This window comes from Mandrillus leucophaeus, unplaced genomic scaffold (assembly GCF_000951045.1).
Source record: "Mandrillus leucophaeus isolate KB7577 unplaced genomic scaffold, Mleu.le_1.0 Scaffold166, whole genome shotgun sequence".
In the NCBI taxonomy this organism is placed as follows: Eukaryota; Metazoa; Chordata; class Mammalia; order Primates; family Cercopithecidae; genus Mandrillus; species Mandrillus leucophaeus.
Genome location: NW_012101654.1, coordinates 3,516,908 through 3,522,051, shown reverse-complemented (window position 1 = coordinate 3,522,051; position 5,144 = coordinate 3,516,908).

Here is a 5,144-nt window from a genome sequence, read left to right as displayed (position 1 = left end):
ATGTGGTAGCTTTGCTTCTTCCGAGTGCGCAAATGAGAAGAGCCAGAGCATGAGAGCAAGACAGAAGTCACAATTTTTTATAACCTAATCTCACAGATGACATCCCACCACTTTTGCTCCATTTTGTTCTTCAGAAGGAAGTCAGTAGGTTCATCCCACACTCAAGAGGTGAGGTCATGCAAGGGCATGAGGACCAGGATGTGGGGGACCACTACAAATATTTCTGTCACCGACTACAATGGCTTGAAATAAGCTGATTACTTCTCATGGTTCTGTATGTTGACTGAGCTTAGTTGGGTGGTTCTTGGCTTGGGGGTGTCTCTTGAGAATGCCGTCAACTGACAGCTGGGACTGTGGTTGTGTGGAGGCTCAACTGTGCTGGTGTCTAAGTCCATCCTGTGTTGCTGTAACAGAATACCCGAGGCTAGGAATCCATTACAAAAGAGGTTTATGGGGTCAGGCATAGTGGCTCATGCCTATAATCCCAGTGCTTTGGGAGGCCAAGGCAAGCAGATCACAAGGTCGGGAGTTCGAGACTAGCCAGTGAGAGACCATCCTGGCCAACATCGTGAAATCCCGTCTCTACAAAAAATACAAAAATTAGCCGGGCGTGGTGGCAGATGCCTGTAATCCCAGCTACTCAGGAGGCTGAGGCAGGAGAATTGGTTGAACCCAGAAGGTGGAGGTTGCAGTGAGCTGAGATGGTGCCACTGCACTCTAGCCTGGGTGACAGAGCGAGACTCTGTCTTGGGGAAAGAAAAAAAAAAAGAGGGTTATTTGGCTCATGATTCTGGTGGCTGGAAGGTTTAAGATTGGGCAGCTGCATCTGGTGAGGGCCTCAGGCTGCTTCCACTCATGGTGGAAAGTGTAAAGGGAACCAGCATGCACAGAGATCACATGGCAAAGGATGGCAAAGGGAAGCAAGACAGAGAATCTGAGGAGGCCAGACTCTTTAACAACCTGCTTTCATAGGAACAAATACATTCCTAAGATGGTAAAAACTCACTCACCCCCATAGAGGGCATTAATCTATTCCTGGGGGATCCACATGACCCAACCACTTCCCACCAGGCCCCACCTCCCAACACTACCACATTCAGGGTCAAATTTCAACATGAGTTTTGGCAAGGACAAATCACATCTAAACTATAGCGGCTGGACCTCCAAAAAAAAAATGATGTCTTCACTTGCATGTCTAGTACCTGAGCTGGGACGGCTGGAAAGCTGGGGGCTGGCGAGGCAGTTTTCCCCCATGTGGCTTTTCCAAATGGCTAGCTTGGGCTTTCTCATAGCATAGAAGTCTCAGGGTAGTGAGACTTCCACCACAGTGGCTGATTGCTCCTAGGACAAATGTTCTAAGGCACCAAAGCAGAAGCTACAAGGCTTCTTACGACAGCCTTAGGTGTCATTCAGCATCACATTTGTTGGTAAAAAAGAGAGTCAACGCCAGCCCAGATCCAAAAGGAAGGGACAAAAAAAAGTGCATGAATCCTGGGAGGTGCACCGCCTTTGAAGATAGGCTACTGTGAAAGTTGTCAGAATTAAAATGGAGTCACTTGTATTAAAAACAAAAAACAGGCCAGGTGCAGTGGCTTATGCCTGTAATCCCAGCACTTCGGGAGGCTGAAGAGAGCGGATCACTTGAGCTCAGGAGTTTGAGACCAGCTTGGCCAACAAAATACAAAAATTACCTGAGTGTGGTGGCAGGTGCCTGTAATACCAGCTAGTCATGAGGCTGAGGCAAGAGAATCACTTGAACCCAGGAGGCGGAGGTTACAGTGAGCCAAGATGGCGTCACTGCACTCCAGCCTGGACAACAGATCAAGACTCCATCTCAAAAAGAATACCAAAACCAAAAAAAAAAAAAAAAAATCCTGACAAATAGAGCCAGAGAAGGCCATGAAGAGAAGGATTCTCATGCATAAATGCTTGATAACAAAAACTGTAACAAAAGACTAAAAAAATAATAACTTTGTATAAAGACCATTGAAATATCACACTTTTGCGAGGACATATGCCCAGTAACTGCCTGTCCAGCTTCAGACTGGGCATCCCCCTTGTGAGTGATCCTTGTAGCCAAGCATAATTAACTCAAAACAAGTATGTAATCCTCCCCATGTTTCCTTTAAAAACCTTCATCTTTCCATACCTCCTTGAAAAAGCACATAGTTCACTATGGCACACATATTCCCACTGCAATGCCCTATTCCTGAAAAAAATATTTCTTTTAGAGAGCCTCTTTGTTTGTTATTTAGGTTGACACAAATGTGTCAGAAGTGGAATCAGGAAAAGGATCATTATGGGAAGGAAGTGGTGATTCTTTTTTTTTTTTTGACACGGAGTCTTGCTCTGTCGCCCAGGCTGGAGTGCAGTGGCGAGATCTCGAGATCCCGGCTCACTGCAAGCTCCACCTCCCACGTTCACGCCATTCTCCTGCCTTAGCCTCCCGAGTAGCTGGGACTACAGGCGCCCACCACCACGCCTGGCTAATTTTTTGTATTTTTAGTAGAGAAGGGGTTTCACCGTGTTAGCCAGGATGGTCTCGATCTCCTGACCTCGTGATCCAGCCGCCTCAGCTTCCCAAATTGCTGGGATTACAGACGTGAGCCACCGCGCCCGGCCAGAAGTGATGATTCTTTTTTTTTTTTTCTTTTTTTTGAGACGGAGTCTCGCTCTGTCGCCCAGGCTGGAGTGCAGTGGCCGAATCTCAGCTCACTGCAAGCTCCACCTCCCGGGTTTACGCCATTCTCCTGCCTCAGCCTCCCTAGTAGCTGGGACTATAGGCGCCTGCCACCTCGCCCGGCTATTTTTTTGTATTTTTTAGTAGAGACGGGGTTTCATCGTGTTATCCAGGATGGTCTCGATCTCCTGACCTCGTGATCCTCCCGTCTCGGCCTCCCAAAGTGCTGGGATTACAGGCTTGAGCCACCGCGCCCGGCCTGATGATTCTTAGAAAGAGCGTGCGGTACTCAAGCCCTCTGAACTCTCTGCTGGCACAGCTTGCCTTTTTGGCCATGGCAAGTCTTCTCTCAGGTCCACACTCCCAGCTTTTTGATATTATTCTGGATTTGTTTTGGTTATAAGGTCGCCTTAATAAAGGCTGCCTTACATCCCTACTAGGATGATAAAATACTTTTTTGTCTTTTCTCCAAGTCCTTTTTGGTAGAAAGACATGCTGGTTTTAGTACTCTGGTTTCTGCAGAATTGACATTCTGTTTCTGAGCCGTGTCTTTTCTGGTTAATTTACTTTTGCTTCTTTCCAAATGTCTAATCTAATATTTTGTTTGATCTGCATGCTGAGTTAAAGCTTGTGACTACACTGATTTTGGTTTAGTTATGTGTCTGTAAATGATTTGTCTTTTTTCCCTTGCTTGTTTCTGAAAATCTTCCAAGAGAAAAACAAACATTCTAAATGGTAGGCATATGATGGCTAGTTAAAAGTCACTATCTAAACACTGTCCAAACTCCTGACATTCGCTGACAGAATTTACAGGGTTTCTTTTGCTCCTGAGAGATTAATAAAAAAACAGAATGGGATTCTCAAGTCAAGTCAATGGGATTCTGTCAAGTCAGGTCTTCTGGGACTCCAGCTAGCTGTATATTATGGCTTCTTTTCACACACATTTTTAAACTAATAGACAAATTACATCAAGAAACATTCAGAACTCAAATGATCTTTATCTGAATTCTCTAAAAACACCTCTGCAACTACAGAGTTAGCATGTAAACTCTTCTAAATTCTCTATCATTTTTTTCTGCTTACTTTAAATCTGCTGACTTTTCTACTGGAGTTGAGATAAAACTCACTGCTTATGGCATTCCAGCCAAGATTTTTTAAACCAAAACCCACAACCTAGACCTAAGGATCATCTCTCTTAAGGTAAATTTAGTTTTGCCTAATAATTGTTTAGGATATTGGAAGTTAGTTGAAGGATTGACAGTCTAAGGAAAAAATTAGATAAATGTTTATAAAAGGCTCACAGATCAAACAAGTCAAAATCTTGAGCTCAGAGCAATAATATAAAGTGTCTCTGGCATAAAAATTGCTTTTTCTGCCGCCCAGGGGCCAAAAAGAAAAAGCCAAGCAAACACAGGAAACCCTGCTAAAATGCTTCCCTGTTCACATTAACCAAGCAAACCAGATGGGCAAACAAAAGATACATTTGTTACCAGTTCAAGGCTATTTGGAGAGTTTGCTTCCTTATACAATTCAACCAGTCCTAGCTAAAATGTAAACACTGAAAATGTAACCCTAAACTCATTTAAAACTGAAAAAAGAAAAAGAGTCTGCGTAAAAGATTTTTTAAAACCAAACTGCTTTGTCCAAAATCTTGGTCCACCATCTTCATTAGATTACCTATCAGGGCAAATAAAGTTCAGGCATGTGAATAGGTGCCTGGATCCAGCTGTCTTTTATAAACCCGTGAGTTTATATATTTTACTGTCTCATGACTAAAATTCTAAAATGAAAGCTCTAAGATATTTCTGTGTGTGGATATGTTTCAGGGCATTTACACATATGTACGTGTATTAAGTTTTATGTTATGTCTTAATGGTAAGATCTAGCATGGACCCTTAAATTCTGTTCAGATTGTCTTACATAAATGAGCATTCATATAAAATATAGTAAGTCCTCAATGCTGTGAATAGGTTGTTGGAAACTGTGACTTTGAGCAAAACAATGTATAATGAAACCAATTTTTTTCCTCATTAATGTTATAATGAAATAGCATTGGCCAGGTGCAGTGGCTCACGGCTGTAATCCTAGCACTTTGGGAGGCCGAGGCAGGTGGATCACCTGAGGTCAGGAGTTTGAGACCAGCCTGGCCAACATGGCGAAATCCCGTCTCTACTAAAAATACAAAAGTGGCTGGGCACAGTGGCTCACGCCTGTAATCGTAGCACTTTGGGAGGCCAAGGCGAGCGGATTGCCTGAGGTCAGGAGTTCGAGACCACACTGACCGACATGGTGAAACCTCATATCTACTAAAAATACAAAAATTAGGCCAGGCGCGGTGGCTCACGCCTGTAATCGTAGCACTTTGGGAGGCCAAGGCGAGCGGATTGCCTGAGGTCAGGAGTTCGAGACCAGACTGACCGACATGGTGAAACCTCATATCTACTAAAAATACAAAAATTAGGCC